Source organism: Lepidochelys olivacea (genome assembly GCF_965140295.1).
Source record: "Lepidochelys olivacea isolate rLepOli2 genome assembly, chromosome: 7".
In the NCBI taxonomy this organism is placed as follows: Eukaryota; Metazoa; Chordata; order Testudines; family Cheloniidae; genus Lepidochelys; species Lepidochelys olivacea.
The window spans coordinates 87327746-87340739 of NC_140417.1; positions in this window are offsets into that span (position 1 = coordinate 87327746).

Consider the following 12994-nt stretch of genomic DNA (forward strand, 5'->3'; position numbering starts at 1 on the left):
CATAAAAGGTTGTTACAAGGAGGAGAGAGAGAAATTATTCTCCTTAACCTCTGAGGATAGGACAAGAAGGAATGAGCTTAAATTGCAGCAAGAGCAGTTTAGGTTGGGTATTAGGAAAAACTTCCTAGCTGTCAGAGTAGTTAAGCACTGGAATAAATTGCCCCAGCAGGTTGTGGAATCTTCATCAGTGGAGATTTTTAAGAGCAGGTTAGACAAATACCTGTCAGGGATGGTCTTAGTCCTACCATGAGTGCAGGGGACTGGATTAGATGACCCCTATGATTCTATGACTCGGAACTTGGTGCTAACTGTACTACCCTATCACCTGGCTCAAAATGACATAACTGGGTTCCTGTATTGTAGGTGCTTTCCTGGCAATGCTAAGCTTTAGTGAGGTTTTACTTCACGTCCCGCCCCTCTGTGCTTTTGGCCTCTTCTGTAGCTGGAGCATATATTGCACTGAACCCTCAGCCCTGGATTCCCATTCCTCCTAGGCTTCTCATTTGGGAGAATCAAAATTCCACAGGCTGTCTCCCATACAGCAGTTCAAAGGTGAAAATCCTGTGGAGGCTTGAGGGACCTCCTATGTGGTGAACAGTAGGGGTTGTAGAAGTTGGTCCTAGTGTTGGAGGTCTGAGGCCACAAACTTGTTCAGGATTGCCTTCAAGGTCCCACTGAACTGCTCCATTAACCAGTTTGTCTTCAGCTGGTAGACTGATGTCTTGAGGGATTTAATCTTTAGCTGCTCACACAACTCTTTCATCAATCTTGATGAGAAATTGGACCAGGATTTCTTTTGGTATCCCAACCCTCGCAAAGACCTTCATGAGTTCAGTCATGATGGGGGGTGCATTTGTCATGCAGAGACAAATAGCCTTGGGGTACTGTATCATGCAGTCCACTATTACCAGTATGTGACAGTATTCTGACACACCTTTCTTGAGTGGCTCTATTAAGTCCAGCCTTATTCATTTTAAGGGTACCCTCACTACTAGGAGGGGGACCAGGGGAGCCTTGGAGTTGTCTTGGATCCTGCCAGTTGACAACTGGGGCATGATGTGCCAAAAAATCTCACTTCCTTATGTACCCCAAGCCAAAAAAATCTGAAGGTCACCCACTCCAGTGTCAGTTGGTGGAGTGCTGGGCAGGGTGATGCTGTAGCTAAGAGAACAAATGTGATCCTTGGACGTAAAGACAGGGAAATATTGAGTAAAAGTACAGAGGTGGTATTATCACTGACATTATTGAGACCATTATTGAAATACTATGTCTAATTCTGTTGTTAAGACTTCAAAAAGAATCTTGACAAATTGGATAGGGCCAAGAATAGAGCTACAAGTGACAACCTTCCCTTAGATGAACTAAATAGGCTGAGCTTCTAGACACTAAGAGGTGTCCATACTGTTCCTATTTGGGGAGAAGATTTCTTATAAAAGAGGTTCTTTCTTTTAGAAGACAAAAACATAACTATATCTAAATTCTGGAAACAGAATTTAGGCAAATTCAGACTAGAAACAAGGCAACAATTTTTTTGACAATGGGGGTAACTAACCATTGGAACCACTTTCCTGGGGATATGGTAGATTCTCTGTTACTTGAAGTGTTTAAGTCAGCACTGGATGTATTTCTGATAACAATGCTGTAGCTCAACCAGAAGTTGTATGCTTGATGCACAAGTCATCTGGTGAAATTGACTCATGTGATACAGAAGGTCAAACTAGATTATTATAATTGTCTCTTCTGGTCTTAAAATTTGTGAAAATTCAAACTTGCTTGTTTAGAGTGAGAGTTTGTTGCTTTTCTTGACCTGCTGAAGTGGTCACCTGTTTTCACATGGATTGCATCAGAAAATAATCTTTCAAGAATCCATAATGAATTTTCACTTCTTGAGAGATAAAGCACAGAAGTACATATATTTGCTCTCCCGCTGTTCCACCTCGATATTGTATTTATCACTTATCTTCATTCCAAAGTTTTTCCTCAAATATTCTTTTGGCATTTTTTAATTAGGAAAGTAGTTCATCTTTGTTTTAAAAATCCCTCATTTCTCCTTTATATTCAACAAGGGCTGAGTTCAAATGGCTCGGGTATCCCTCAGAAACCTAACAAATCTCATAGGCTCTATCCCCTACCCAGAATTTTTAAGAAACACTAAATATTGGGGCATGCTTAATAGGCAATTCTTCCCCACTACAAATCACTGAGTGTTTGTTAGGGGAAAAGGGAATACAGCATCAACTTGGGAAAACACAGCAATAATATCTATATGAATGATAAATAAAACACTCACTGACTGTAACTTTGGCAGTAATCTGGTAACCCACCTGCCAGTGTGAACGTCCACATCTCTTCCCTATTAGCTAAAGTATGTTGAATCACAGTTTGGTGTCAGTGAATAGAATAGTCCCATACACGTAGGCAGGCCTTTATCAAGTTTCTTGGGAAGTGCTGCTTGGGCCTGTCCTGAGGCTCCACCTTCTCAACCAACTAATAGTGTGATTTCAGCTTTATTTAGGGCCTGGGTAGGAGGGACCTCACTAAAGTCCACGTAGTTCTGCTTCTGTCCTCTGTGGCTTCAGTGAAGAGTCTTCAATGGCAAAGGATCCTCAGCAGAGGAGAACCAGTAGTATGTAGGACCAAGGAACAGAGTCATTGCTATAAGGTAGAAGACCTTTTCCTCTCAATTCAGTTCTACTGCCCAAGCACTTATGAGTTCCTGTGCTATTATGGCGATTACCAAAATGTCACTGGAGAAATTCTGGGTAAACAGCTTATGAAAATAACTCTCTCTCTGCAGCCATACTTCCCCTTGTTCAACAATGGTTGGGGCCTCTGTGGAACTTTTATCCATCTGGAATACTGCCTAAATAACTTATGCAAAAAAAGCAGCTTTGTGGTTGTTCTTTCCCCTGTATAGATGGGAGCAGAGATCTCCTTATCCTCTAAAGCTTCAGGCCACTTGACATATATTAGGTTGAATGCTTTACCAGTTTAAATATTAGAAGCAATATAACTTAATTAACAAGGGACTGGCTGTCTGCTTAAGGAAGACCACCTATCTGGTTACACCTGCTGAGATAGAAGATATCCTACAAAAAAGAAGGAAATAGATTCAAAGGGCCTTCCATTCTGAAACATCTGTGGGCCAAATTCTGTCATCAGATACATGCATCCAGCTCTGTCTGAAGTTAATGAGAGTTCTGTACGTATGTCTGAGGCCAGAGGTTGGCCCTATATTTCTCATGCTATTGTAAATATATTAGCCTGTCACCATTTATTACCCTAATCCTTTGGCCAGATTACTGAAAAATAATGCATACTGTTGATACTGGTTGTCAAAAAGCCTCTGGAATCATATATACAGACTTAACTTTTGAACCTGTAGTCTTTTGGAGTTATTTGCTGCTGCCTTAGAAATTCATGTCTGCATTAAAATCATGTCTGAGTTATGTTATTGGCAAGAGTTATTTTATGTCTTGGTCATTTCATGACAGAGTGTTTTCATTGCTGTGACTCATTGTCTTAATCATCCTTAGGAGCATTAACGTACAAGTTACCCTTTTGACTTTATTTTGGACTGGCATGTGCCTGCATAATAAAATGAAAAAATGTGGTACTTTATTTTTTTAAAATTCAGATGCCAGCTGAAGTCAGCTGAACTCATTCTGAAGAAACAGCAGTCCCATTAAATCATACAATTCATTTACTTGCTGCCAGCTCAGACTTGCTATAGGAAATCTGTCATCTGCTCACTTTCAACCACTGCCATTCCACTGGCTTCTTTGCAAATCTGGATGTGTGACCTCAGAGAGTAAATGAGCAGCTTCAGTGAGCTGTTACTGGAGTTGTGAAATATGGTGGACAATCCCCTGTTGACTTGCCTGAAATTCAGGGTTCATAGAATGGTGTACTGAACAAGACTACCAATCAAATGTCATCTAGGTTTTGTTTCTGAAAGAATAGTGCTGAACAGCCTGATCTTTGGAACTGCTGCAAGCACAAGAAGATAAATGGTTAGATAAAGTCAAGAATAAATATGGGTGAATTGGTTCAGCCAGAAAAAGAAAAGGGCTGGCGGGGGGCGGGGGGGCATGACTCAACTGTCAGCTCCAAACTAAACTTGAAGCTTTGTAGTGCTGAGAAATGTTTAGCTACCTGAAGTGTCTGTTCAAGACTCTGGTGTGGTGCTAATGTTCAAGGCCCAATACATAAGACTTTTTTTTGCTATCACACTCTACCCATAGAATTAGAAAGTAGTGCAAAAGTGCTTGAACTTTATTCTTCTACGTTCTGAAAGAAAAAGCCCAGGGCACATTACATTTGTTGTTAGTGGTGCTCTGACATAGAAAAAAGTTGCTTTTGGAGTACACAAGTTGAGCAGCAAAAGTAGGAGGTCCTCACAAATTCTTGAACTGTGTTAATGGGGGAGAGTCAAGGAAGGGATTTCATAATGCAGGCAGTCTCTGAAGGAAGGCTCATGAGGAGTCATAAATGTGTTGGAAGGGGTTGAGGGTCTAACCGTCATACTCCTCATGTTGGACTTCAGTAGCTCTCTGTACTTGGGGATGAAAGTGAAACAGACAGCTTACTGCCTGAAGGAAAGACCACTGAAACAAAAACACCTCACACCAATGCTCCACATGTCCACTGGCTAACTTTTCATATAGACACATGTCAAGGTTCTTCTAATCTTTGAGGGTTGTAGGGGCTAGGGCTTGGCTACTTTGGGACCATCTCTTCCATGACCCACTTGAACAGCTGTGGTCAATGAGATGGTCAATGACAATGCTGAAGTTGACGGAGTTCATAGTTAAACTCTTGGGTCCAGAGGAAAGATTTCTCTGCAGACAGTCTAGGAATCTGAGACTCCTTGCCAGAGAAACAGAAGCTGAGCTGGTCTGACCATTTACACGGCATTTTGCAAAAGCTGTCCTGTGACAATGACTGGTGAACATGGAGAGAAGAATGGGAAGAACTGAGGAAAAAATGAGGGATTAGTACCCTCTGAATAAAAACAGCTAAACACAGGAGTCATAGAGAGCAAGTTCCTTTCTGGACTGAGCCAATTTCACTTTCAGTTCTGCATCTGATACCTAGATATTGCAGTGAGAAAGGTTAAAAAAGGAAATGACTGTAGTTAGAAACAAGCTAGAAAAGCAAAACACAATGGAAGAAAAAAGTTAGAAAGGAAAGTATAGAGATAGTATCAGTTAGGAGTAAATTAAAAATAGGGATTAGTTAAGATAAGAAGGAGGACCTAAATACTATTAAGGAGTTTATTATAAACGGAAAACTGGGCATGAGAGATGGTATTTTATTAGCAGGAACTTAGTTGGAAAGTTGCAGTGCCATGGGACTAGATTACAAATCACCAGGACAAGTTTTCCACCAAACAGCTACTTGCCAGTGGATAAGCAAACCCTTTTTATCTTTCACTGGGCATATTTTGCCTTCTGACTCTAAAGCTGAGATTCTCTCAAAGGAAACATGCTTTTGGGAAGCCAAAATACATGCCGAATCCATTCCATAAAGAATAGAATGGATCAACTTATCACCATTAGCACCCGTCTCCTGAGGGGTTGTTGCAAAGAGCTGTGTTAGTCACAAAATAAGCATACTTAGATAATCGTTTAGTTAAGAAAAGGAGGACTTGTGGCACCTTAGAGACTAACCAATTTATTAGAGCATAAGCTTTCGTGAGCTACAGCTCACTTCCTCAGATGCATATCGTGGAAACTGCAGCAGGCTTTATATATACACAGAGAATATGAAACAATACCTATTCCCACCCCACTGTCCTGCTGGTAATAGCTTATCTAAAGTGATTTCCAGCACAAATCCAGGTTTTAATCACTTTAGATAAGCTATTACCAGCAGGACAGTGGGGTGGGAATAGGTATTGTTTCATATTCTCTGTGTATATATAAAGCCTGCTGCAGTTTCCACGATATGCATCTGAGGAAGTGAGCTGTAGCTCACGAAAGCTTATGCTCTAATAAATTGGTTAGTCTCTAAGGTGCCACAAGTCCTCCTTTTCTTTTTGCGAATACAGACTAACACGGCTGCTACTCTGAAACCCGTTTAGTTAAGATTTCTCCAAAGGTTCCCTTATCAACTTGTTAAACTACAACTTGCTGAATTTGCAAGTGTCAGTCTTGCCTCTTTCGTGGCCTCTCCTATTCCTATTTTTTACCTTTGTGGGGGTGGTGAAAATAGTATATACATCTATCAACCTTCCAGCATCTCCTCCCTTCAGCTTTACATTATATTTATGTGGATATATAACTTTTAGTGAAATAGCTAGTCTGATTAGAAATTATATCTTGTCAGATGGATCACTATATGTCTTGAATGTACTTTTGTATGTAAAAGAGCTATCAAAGAGAGAAAATAGTGAATTGCATCCAGAAATAGAAAGAGATCCAGCATCTAAGTGAACAGATCAGAAGGGTACAGTTTTCTACTTAGCGTGTTTTTATTGTGGTTATTATAGTTATATTTAGATTATGGTAGCACTAAAAGGGTACAACTTAGATTGGAGCTCCACTGTTTGAGGTACTGCAGAAACATGCAGTGATGGCTGCCAGAGGGTTCACAGTCTAAATAGATAAAACTAAGGGTGGAATGGGAAAATACAGGCACCAGGGAGAGAAAATGATGCAAACCACAGCAAACCAATGGTAGAGCCAGGAATAAAAACCTACTGACTCTCAGTCTGGTGCCCTACCTGCTAAACGGGGTATTGAATGTATCAGTTTACTTGAAAATGGGCAATTTTACACAGGAATTGACATTGATTTTCAAAGGTGAAGGGCTGTGTTTCCTCTGTGAACACAGTGAGGTCTCTGCAGACATGGTCATTTGGAGAAAATGTTTGGGAATTTGAAGGCTGTTCTGAGTTAGATTTTCAGCATATGAAAAATCAGTTTAGAGGCAGAAATTGTGAAATTTTAGTGTAGACTATAATAAATTGTCATTAAAAACTCATGAAATTTTGTTTTTATAGACAAAAAATAGATTTATTTTTCACAACTCTTCTTGTGAGACATCATCTCGGCCTCAATAAGGCCATCCTCTTTTTTTTTCTTTCAGTGATCAGCATTTTGTTAAATATAGTTGTAAATGCAGTAGTTCACTTTGGTTTTACAACTCATGCTCTTTAATAAAATAAAATCTTAGTTCAGAATCTTATAATTCCAACTTCAACTTTATGAAATAACCTCCTTAATATCATGATTTTAACGATATATAACGGACTTCTCACCACCAGACCACAGCAGACACTAATGTTTCTATGGAGTTTTTGATAGCTCTGCTGTGCTCTTATGTAAATTACAAGTACTAAAATAATGCTCCTTCCATTAAAGTTGTTTTTATTTAGAAAGGTACTTTAACCTCTTGATTTCATTGACTTACTAATGTGAATTGCCTACAGCTGGTGATGAAAGTTTTAAATCCCATTTTATAGGTCATATAAACATAAACATTTGGAGCACTACCAACAAATTTCACTCCCATGTAATTGTTTTCTAAATTTGATTACTTCATAATCCTTTGTGCAAAAATGTGTTAATTAAAGGAGACACAATTAACAGTCAGCACAGCAGGCTGGTTCTTAGTGCTTGTGCTACAGTATCATCCCTCCCAGAGCCAACAGATATCTACAAGCCAAAAGACAAACAGCATTGAAACATGGACCCCATCATATGCAAAAAAAAAAAAAAAAAGCCAAACACTGGCTTGTATTTATATAAGCTTATTATAATTAGAGCTGTATGACATTAGAAGACCCCATAGGGCATATTATGGGAGAAAATACAAGGGCAAGAAATTACTAACTCATTAATTTTTAATCAATTTTTTAAAATTAATTTTGTAGTGCCCTAAAGTATTCCAGACACTTTACAGAACAAGTCAATGATAATATGCCTCAAAGACCTTAGTCTCAGTTTAGATGTGACAAAATGAAGGAGAATAATACAAACAAGGTTTTGGGGGTAAGAATACCCTCCCCAATTTGTGTGTTCTCCTTGATCTTCACCTGTTCTCATATATTTGCAGGCCCCAGCCCTTTACAGAACATCTGGGATTATTTTAAATCAAAGCTGCAAAAGCTATCGGAAGCCTGCATCCCAAGAAAGGGGAAAAAATTCATAGGCAGGAGTTGTAGACCAAGCTGGATGAGCAAGCATCTCAGAGAGGTGATTAAGAAAAAGCAGAAAGCATACAGGGAGTGGAAGAAGGGAGGGATCAGCAAGGAAAGCTACCTTATTGAGGTCAGAACATGTAGGGATAAAGTGAGACAGGCTAAAAGTGAAGTAGAGTTGGACCTTGCATAGGGAATTAAAACCAATAGTAAAAGGTTCTATGGCCATATAAATAAGAAGAAAACAAAGAAAGAAGAAGTGGGACCGCTAAACACTGAGGATGGAGTGGAGGTCAAGGATAATCTAGGCATAGCCCAATATCTAAACAAATACTTTGCCTCAGTCTTCAATAAGACTAAAGAGGATCTTAGGGATAATGGTAGCATGACAAATGGGAATGAGGATATGGAGGTAGACATTACCATATTTGAGGTAGAAGTGAAACTCAAACAGCTTACTGGGACTAAATCGGGGGGCCCAGATAATCTTCATCCAAGAATATTAAAGGAATTGGCACATGAAATTGCAAGCCCATTAGCAAGAATTTTTAATGAATCTGTAAACTCAGGGGTTGTACCGTATGATTGGAGAATTGCTAACGTAGTTCCTATTTTTAAGAAAGGGAAAAAAGGTGATCTGGATAACTATAGGCCTGTTAGTTTGACATCTGTAGCATGCAAGATCTTGGAAAAAATTTTGAAGGAGAAGGTAGTTAAGGACATTGAAGTCAATGGTAAATGGGACAAAATACAATATGGTTTTACAAAAGGTAAATCATGCCAAACCAACCTGATCTCCTTCTTTGAGAAAGTAACACATTTTTTAGACAGAGGAAACACAGTGGATCTAATTTACCTAGATTTTAGTAAGGCATTTGATACCGTGCCACATGGGGAATTATTAGTTAAATTGGATAAGATGGGGATCAATAGGAAAATTGAAAGGTGGATAAGGAATTGGTTAAAGGGGAGACTACAACGGGTCCTACTGAAAGGTGAACTGTCAGGCTGGAGGGAGGTTACCAGTGGAGTTCCTCAAGGATCGGTTTTGGGACCAATCTTATTTAATCTTTTTATTACTGACCTTGGCACAAAAAGTGGAAGTGTGCTAATAAAGTTTGCGGATGATACAAAGCTGGGAGGTATGGCCAAATTAGAGAAGGACAGGGATATCCTGCAGGAGGATCTGGATGACCTTGTAAACTGGAGTAATAGTAATAGGATGAAATTTCATAGTGAGAAGTGTAAGGTCATGCATTTAGGGATTAATAACAAGAATTTTAGTTATAAGGTAGGGACGCATCAATTAGAATTAATGGAGGAGGAAAAGGACCTTGGAGTATTGGTTGATCATAGGATGACTATGAGCCGCCAATGTGATATGGCCGTGAAAAAAGCTAATGCGGTCTTGGGATGCATCAGGAGAGGTATTTCCAGTAGGGATAAGGAGGTTTTAGTACCGTTATACAAGGCACTGGTGAGACCTCACCTGGAATACTGTGTGCAGTTCTGGTTCCCATGTTTAAGAAGGATGAATTCAAACTGGAACAGGTACAGAGAAGGGCTACTAGGATGATCTGAGGAATGGAAAACTTGTCTTATGAAAGGAGACTCAAGGAGCTTGGCTTGTTTAGCCTAACTAAAAGAAGGTTGAGGGGAGATATTATTGCTCTCTATAAATATATCAGAGGGATAAATACCGGAGAGGGAGAGGAATTATTTAAGCTCAGTACCAATGTAGACACAAGAACAAATGGATATAAACTGGCCACCAGGAAATTTAGACTAGAAATTAGACGAAGGTTTCTAACCATCAGAGGAGTGAAGTTTTGGAATAGCCTTCCAAGGGAAGCAGTGGGGGCAAAAGATCTATCTGGCTTTAAGATTAAACTCGATAAGTTTATGGAGGCGATGGAATGATGGGATAACATGGTTTTGGTAATTAAATATTCATGGTAAATAGGCCCAATGGCCTGTGATGGGATATTAGATGGGGTGGGATCCGAGTTACCCAGGAAAGAATTTTCTGTAGTATCTGGCTGATGAAACTTGCCCATATGCTCAGGGTTTAGCTGATTGCCATATTTGGGGTTGGGAAGGAATTTTCCTCCAGGGCAGATTGGAAGAGGCCCTGGAGGTTTTTCGCCTTCCTCTGTAGCATGGGGCACGGGTCACTTGCTGGAGGATTCTCTGCTCCTTGAAGTCTTTAAACTACGATTTGAGGACTTCAATAGCACAGATATAAGTGTGAGGTTTTTTGCAGGAGTGGTGGGTGAAATTCCGTGGCCTGCGTTGTGCAGGAGGTCAGACTAGATGATCATAATGGTCCCTTCTGACCTAAATATCTATGAATCTATGAATCTTAATGGGAAAAAACACTTATTTTCATTCCCATCTGATTGAGACAAGGAGTGCAGAGTTAGGTGCCTGAACTCCTTACCCCTCAACGTTTATCTCTAGCGTTTGAGGGGTCCCATTGTGGCAGCCTGTGTGAAATTATCCGTTCAGCACTAGACTCCTTAAAAATAGAATTTATTCAAAACCGAGAAAAGGGTAGTAAAACTAGAGAAACAGTCTGGATAACATTTCTGATCTGAATACTTTGTAAGGCTCAGGTAGGTAGGCTTTCTTAGCTTAATTATAGAGAAAAGCAAAGAAAGTCTTATGTCTCTAAAGAGCAAGTTCCCTTCTCTAACCATTTCCTGGTCAGTCTTATAGCCTCTTTCTAATGTGTAGAAAAGTTTCCCTACCCGTCACCCAACTAGTCTAGCATGTCAGGATGAGGTTACATTAAAACACTCCTCTGGGGAAATGTTATCAGGAGTAGAGCGGAGTGAGAAAGTTTTCCTAACCTGAGAAATATTTCAAGATTTTGGACTTTCTTCCTGTCCTGACTTAGGGCAAAAAGTCAGAATCTCAAAATTATCATGAACCCAAAATCTGGGTGGGGGGAAGTTGATTCAGGTCAATCCAAAATTTCATTTTAATTGCAAATATTTTTAGTACACTATGATTAGCTTAATTTTTGAAACAAAAAGTCATTTTGAAACAGAAAATATGAACTTTTCATTTTGAAAATGTCAAAATGAAATTCTGAAACTTTTCAAAAAAATTTGAAGTCAAGAAATTCATCAAAATTTACCCTTTCCTGGGAATAGTCTTGGTTTCATCAAACACCTTTTGAGGAAAAAATGGTTTGTCAAAAAATTCCTGACTAGCACTAATGAGTACCATCTGGAGCAAACACACACAGCCTTTGTCTCCATATAAGGATTATTGTCTCCCCTTTTGGGAAGGTCCCCAGCCTTCCTATGTCCAAGTCCAGAATTTCTGATCTCCACATTCTTAGACTTTCCTCACCAGTCAAGGTAATTGAGTTTGATTTCCATGTGCATTGATCTTTGCCATTAGATCATGCCCTGCTGTTGTGTGTATTTAGCTCTTTTTTACTTGAGCCAGAGGTTGCATGGATTTATAAATTTTTCCCTGCCATGAAATATAAATTACTGACAGACCCCATAAGTCAGTGTCACAGTGACAATATGGTCACACAGTTATTTAGATTACTCCATTTTCCAGTTAATATTTAGATTATGGTAGGTAGCATCCAGTATTATCTAAATGGTTGACAAACACAGAGGAAATGCCCCAAAGAGAAGTGTAAGATTTTGTTTTCGCTTTTATGCCACAAGTTGTTCATGGCCTACCAAGTTTATATTTCAGACGTTTTTGCATTATTTTTACTCTATAATGGCAAAAAAACCAACAACCCCAAAACCCTGTGTTGTTTTATTTTAACTTTATTCTGGAGGAATAAGCCCTTGGAATCATTAGAAATTCCACCAGAACTGGCCTTAGCACATTTGGCTGAGCCTTAAAAACAAGTTTTTGCCATGAGCTCCAGTGTAACTGATTCCTTTCCATTGTGATGATGCTACCAGGCACACACTTGGCCTGACTATTATTCGGAGAGTCAGCAAGATGGTTCTTTGGTGTACCTATCTGGACACATTTTATATAAGAGTATTTGAATCAAGTTTTCTTCACATGAATGTTCAGGGGAGGTGGGGGAGTTCATTTATGCAAAAACACAAGTTTGCACAAGACCAGTAAAGGCAATAAATGATCTTGGAGCTATATGAATGATTGCTGATTGCTGTACATCAGAAACTGTGCTTTTTAACTCACTAACCATAAGTTAGCCTTGTGCTTGGTTCTTGTAATAATACCCCATCTAAACTCTTCCCTTTTCTTTCATTCTGTGCCAAAAAAAAAAAAAGAATGCTGCTTAAGCTATTCTTTAGTAATTGATGAGAGCCCACTGTAAAACCAGCAAATGCAGTGAATTTTAAATATTTTATTTTTTTAGTTAGAATTATTTTGAATGGAGCATTTGAACTAAGAATGATCTTTCTGGTAGAGGAAATCATCAGAGTAATATAATGAGATTGCATATTTGTGAATGCAACAGGTGACACTATAGAACTCTGGCACTTGAGCATCTGCTTTTTAAATGGTAGGTTTTCAGTTAGCTAAATTCCTCAGATTGTTTTGTGCCTGTTTTTTTCCTCCATATATGTTTACAGGGAATCATAATAATGTATTTTTTTATACAAGATAGTTTGTTCCTGAGAGTGCACTAAAGATTACACATGTAGCATTTCCATAGTATCAAAACAATCTTTCTAGTTTATTTTATATCCTTTTTAGTAACGTCTTTAATAAAATCATGACCAATAGGTGGCCTGCCATTACTGTATATTTTTTAAGGGGTGGGATTGTGAGTAGAGATGGCTGGCAATTTTCCAGTGAAATGTATTTTTCATGGGAAAATGTCAGCGCATCAAA